The sequence below is a fragment of the Myotis yumanensis genome, unplaced genomic scaffold (assembly GCF_028538775.1).
Source record: "Myotis yumanensis isolate MYYU_CA2020_CCGP unplaced genomic scaffold, mMyoYum1.0.hap1 SCAF_3, whole genome shotgun sequence".
Lineage (NCBI taxonomy): Eukaryota > Metazoa > Chordata > Mammalia > Chiroptera > Vespertilionidae > Myotis > Myotis yumanensis.
Window position 1 is genome coordinate 172783862 of NW_027223754.1, and position 6164 is coordinate 172790025.

Here is a 6164-nt window from a genome sequence, read left to right on the forward strand (position 1 = left end):
ATTAGAGGTGATTGCAAGGGATCACCTCATCTGTCCTCTCATATTGAAATCTTCCCAAAGTCAAAAAGACCCCTTATTTTAAATTATGCCAGGGGCTTCATCAAGAACTTAGAGGGTGAATTTTCTTGAATTGTACACAAAAATATTTTTACTTTAGAGTTTTTAAGTAGGTGGTTATGTTAAAACAGTCTAACAAATAACTAGCCTCTAAGAGTTTTGCTCATGCCAGAAAACTTTAAAATCATGAGAAAAAAGTTGTGAAATGTGACTATCCTAACCGGTTAAAATTGCAAGAGGATTTTCGGTAAAAATGCGTACATGGTATGCTAAGTATGTATCAAGTGCTCAGTAAATACTTGCTGAATACATGACTGATGCTTTGCCTATGGGAAGAAAGTGCCACTTAAAAGTAGGAAAATGAACGTTTGAAAGTGGAAAATTTCAGGAACTTGAAGAAACCACCAAAAGCCAAATATGATTTTAAAAAGCACTATCAAATATGCAATTGATAGGTCATCTCTTCCTTACAATAAGCCTATTAAATAAGGCAATGAACCTGCAGTAAGAGGTATTTGGAGAGGCATTCAGAAATTTGATGACTTTGTATAACTTTGAGATAAAAAGCTCTCCCCAAAAGGCCACTGCCCATCCATCCACAAAGAAATCCCTTAGCATGGGAAACAGGTGCTAAAATAAAAAGAGGACAAAATTTGCTTTCTGACACACGTGGATGCAAAACACAGCACTAACATTTATAGTTGCATGTGACCAAGGGCAAGTAACTTAATGTGGTTGAGCATCTCTTTTCCTATCTGTAAAATGAAGACAATACATTTACCTTTCAGGATCATTAGGATTAAGGATAATATATGTAAAATTTATAACATATAAATGTTGGATTAAAAATGTCATTATAAAAATTATAAAGAATATTCCAAAATGAGGAAATGTTTACAAATAAGATAAAGTTATGAAATAATCGTTGATTCAAAAATAATAATACTCACTACGATTGTGGCTAGAGAGCATAAGCAGAATCTGAAGTAGTATCACTCAGTATGTAGTTTTCTTTTAATTTTTATTTGTATAAAAAAATAAAGCTTATAGAAAAGTTGAAGAATAGTACAATGAACACCTGTACACCATTCATCTAGACTTAACAATGGATAATATTTTGTCACATTTACTCTCTTTTTCTTTCTATTTCTCATGCATGCACATGTATTTTTATCTTTTAAGAATAAGTTGAAAATATTCATTCCTAAATATTTCAGCATGCCTTTCCTAACAATAAGAACATTCAACGAGCTTGTTTATTTGAATGCATCCATCTGGAAAAGTAGATGTAAAGAAATTGTAGTTGTTAACACTAGACTCGGCTTCTTGTATTGGGGATCTCTGCTCTTTTCTAGCTACCAATTTGGAATTATGGGCTTGGCAAACAATAGATTCTAATAAGACCACTTATGAAGTAAAATGTTTTATGCAATAACTAATTTTAAAATTACCTATATTATTATTAAAATAGAGTTTTATCATCAGCAACAGTATTCATAAAAACATATGCTTTTATATAGCATCTAGAAGCCCAGTGCATGGGATGTATGCACTGGTGGGGGTGTGGCCTGCGGGGAACGGCCTGCTGTGGGAGGCCTCTCATCCTGGTCAGCCTAGCAGCTGTGGACCCGCCCTCTGAGCAGTGAGGTCATCCCCGTCAGCTGAGCAGTGCTCTCACTGTGGGAGCACACCAACCACCAGGGGGCAGCTCTTGTGTTGAGCATCTGCCCCCTGGTGGTCAGTGCACATCATAACAACAGGTCGACCAATCATTCTGGTCATTCTGCCATTCAGTCACTGGGCTTTTATTATATAGGATACAGCTGTGGAAAGATATAAATGACCATATAGATATGGCCAAGATCTGAAGCCCAGTTTTCCAAATTTTATTACCATGGCTGACTTTTCCCTAGTCTTTCTCTGCAATGTCTCTGGACAATAACTCAACTGTGCTGGATTAAGATTGTCACACAATATCCATCCCACCAGATAACTGTTTTACAGAAAGGAGCTTTCACGTAAGTCTTATCTCTGTATTTAATCATTTCCTCTACCTTTTGCACAATTCTGTCAATTCTAACTGAGGCAACTTTTCACTATGCACACTCACTGTGTTCACAATTCCCTCTCCCTTGAATTTCCTCTATTACAGCTTTTGCTCAATTATCACAAGATCTCACTCCCTCTCTATAGCCTAGCCTTTCTGTTCCTTCCTTTTTTTGTGTGAACAAAATCATTCCAACCACTACGAATTAGCTAGTTAACCTTAAGCAAATTGCTTGAACTCTCCTGGACTTCAATTTTCCCTCCTGGCAGCCAAGGTTGAATGCGCTCTAACTGCAAAGCCAGGATTGAGAGCTCCACTGGAGTGAGATTAAGAAGGTGAATTCTGGCCTCCACCTGCCTGAGTTCAAATCTCTGCTTCTCAATTATTAGTTTGATGACTGTGAATGAGTCACTTAACTTCATATACTTTGGTTCCATGTTTGTAAATGAAGAATATTGATAAGGGTACCTGCCTCATAATGTGGAGTTGATATTTGTTACCAGGGATACTTGGTGATTGGAAAATAGGAGTCATGCTCAGAATATACCCACATCAAGGAAAACACCAGAAGATCTGAGATAAGTATGGACAACAGAGAACTAATGGGAAGCATGCAACAAACTGATGAATTTCAGTGGGGAGGGGGCAGGGGAGGGAGTGGAGAGAAGAAATTAACCAAAGAATTTATATGCATATATGCATAACCTATAGATAGACAATAGTGCAGTGAAGGCCTGGGGAGGGGGCAGGAGCTGGGTTGAAGGGATCAATAGGGGGAAATAAGGGAACATCTGTAATACTTTCAACAATAACGATAAATTTTAAAAAAAGGACTAATGGGATCAAATGTCTAAGAGTATTGAACACATGCAAAATGTCTTATCAGAATAGATAACTATAAATGCTTCCCCCTTGATACCTATTTTCTTCTCATCCTCTAATCAAATGTACTTGTCATCAAAAACTAAAACAAAATTCCTTAACATTATGTTGAAATTACTGTCATTACAACAGTCTGATTTTCTAAAATTCAATTGTATTTTATACCAAGTACATCATGAACTAAATTTATTTGGGGGATGTTTGGAATTTAACCATATTATATATTATTTTTAGGTTCTCCTTTTTGTTACAGTATGAATTTCAAAGAGTTCAAAATAAAATTCTCAAAATAAATAGTGAGCATATGTCAAAGATATTTAATTGCTTAATTATGGAACAAACAGAATGCTAAAGCTGGTTCCAAGGAGGAAAAGAGAGTCTAGTATGTGTAGTGAAAGGAAGGAAGAACACTGAAAAAAGGTTGCTAGTTTAGATTTAAAAATACTGATTGATGTAGTCTGAATGTTGGTGTGCCCCCATTCATATGTAAAAATCCTAACCCCCAAAGGTGATGGGCCTTTGAAAGGTGCATAAGTAGTGAGGGTGGAACCCTTATGTACAGGATTAGCTGCTATTTAGAAAGAGGCTCCAGCAAGATCCCTAACCCCTTCTGCTATGTGACTTGGAAGAGAGTTTTCACTCCTCCACACTGGCACCCTGATCTCAAACTTCCAGCCTGCTGAACTGTGAGATGACTTTTCCCTTCATCTTCACTTTACTTTTCTTTTTTAAATTCTCATTGAAGGATATGTTTATTGATTTTAAAGAGAGAATAAGAGAGAGAGGGAGAGAGAGAAACACCGATCCATTGTACCCTTATTTTCATAGCAACACGATTTACAATAGCTAAGACCTGAAAACAGCCCAAGTGCCCATCAGTAGATGAGTGGCTAAAAAAGCTATAGTACATTTACACGATGGAATACTATGCAGCTGTAAAAAAGAAGGATCTCTTACCCTTTGAGACAGCATGGAGGGACTTGGAAAGGATTATGCTAAGCGGAATAAGCCAGTCAGAGAAAGACAAGTATCACATGATCTCACTTATACGTGGAATCTAATGAACAAAATAAGCTGATGAACAAAACAGATACAGAGACATTAAAGCATGCAACAGACTGACATATTTCAGAGGGAAGGGGTTGGGGGTGGGGAGCAAGAAAAGGTTAACCAAAGAATTTACATGCATATATGCATAGCCCATGGACACAGACAATAGTGTGATGAAGGCCTGGGGGGAGGGGAGGTAAGAGGGGGTCAATGAGGAGTAAAAGAACATCTGTAATATTTTGAACAATAAAGGTAATTTTTTAAAGATTAAAATAAAAATTTCATAAGTATTAAGCAACATTGATTTGCTTTTTAATGTAGGTATTTCAACTAATGTTTTTTTTTGTCTTATATTTTTATGTTTGTAATGTTCCTAAAACCTCTTCAGATAACTTTTTTTTTTTTAATCTTTCTGGAAATCCCAAGTAGGAAAGTATGTTTGCTCAGTAGTCCATTAAAAATGTAACAAATAATAACCTACATAGGTATGTGCCATTTCTAAGATCAAAGAAATTCTTTAAACCACTTCCTTGTGCAAGTCCCTTTAAAAGAAAAGCCCACGTGCTTTATTATAAAACGAAAGCTGGTCATTGTCCAAGCCCTTTAGAAAACCACCAAGTCCTGGCAATTGTGAATATTCTGACATTTCCTCATACATCCATATACACTGTGCAGTTATGTTCATTGGGAAGAGATGGATCAGGAGGAGTCTAATTTTGGAGTCAAGCTTCTACTTGTATTTCTACAGTTACTGGTAAGGAAACTTACACAAACCCTAACGATGCAAATAAGTCCATTTCATAGTAGGTCTACTGTACAAATAACAAATGCATCTATCCATTGTTCATTAGGTAAAAACTCTTTCATGGAAGTTGCTTACTAAAGTGCCTTTTAGTTAGCAGCTTAATCTTACAACCGTCTACGTTAACATAAACTAACAACAAAGTGTGGGAAGGTGCTCAGAAGTGATTATACAATCCAGTTTTATCTAAACCTTATAATAAAACAGTGCTTTCCTTTTTCAAATAAAAATTATTTTTTCTCTTCCATTAATAGTTAACTTGGGGCTTCTTTTTGTAACCAATTTCACCTGGAAAAAAAAAAAATGGAGCAATTATATAATAATATAAAAAATTACTAGTACCCTAAGCTTTTAGAATTTACTATCTAGGTATCAGAATTTGATTTTTATCTCTCTTTTTCAATGCCTGATTTAATAAACCTCAATTTATATACAGTTACTTATTGAAGTATAACAAATTAGCCTAAAACTTAGTAACTTAAAACAGTGAGTAGTTATCTTCATAGTTTCAATGGGCCAGCAAATTTGGGAACAGATTAACTGGGCAGTCTGGCTTGGAGACTCTTATGGGGTGGGAATCAGAGATGACAGGGGCTGCAGTCATCCGAAGGCTTGACTGGGCCAGAGGCTCCACTTCCAAGGTGGTTCACTCACGCGGCTGCCAAGTTGTTGCTGGGTTTTGGCTAGAGGTCCCAGCTTTCATATGAGCTCAGCCATAGGCTTGAGTGTCCTCATGGCATAGCAGGTGGCTGGCCTCCCCAGAGCAAATGATCTGAGATGGAACAAAGACCTATCTGCAGTGTCTTTTATGACCTAGACTCAGAAGTCACACACACTGTCACTTCCACTACATTCTCCTTGTGAAAGGTTAGTCAGTAAGGCTCTCTCAACGGGAGGAAAATTAGGCTCCACCTTTCACAGGGAGGAGTGTCAAAAAAGTGTGGACATGTTTTTAAACCACTACAGTATCACTTACTTTATCCCTTATTTATTTTTTTAAATATATGTCTCTATTTATTTCAGAGAAGAAGGGAGAGGAAGAGAGAGAAATATCAATGGTGAGAGAGAATCATTTATCAGCTGCCTCCTGCACAATCGGGATCCAGCCGCAACCCAGGAATCTAACTGTGACCTCCTTGTTCATAAGTCAAAGCTCAACCACTGACCCATACCAGCTGGGCATCCCTTATTTATTTAAACCTATAAACCTAGGTTTATAACATAAACCTAAAATTCTAGTAATAGATAACTTTTCTCATTCTCAGATTTTTTTCAATGAACTTATTTAGTCCTGTTTATCCTAAAAAATCTTTCTCATAATTTTAT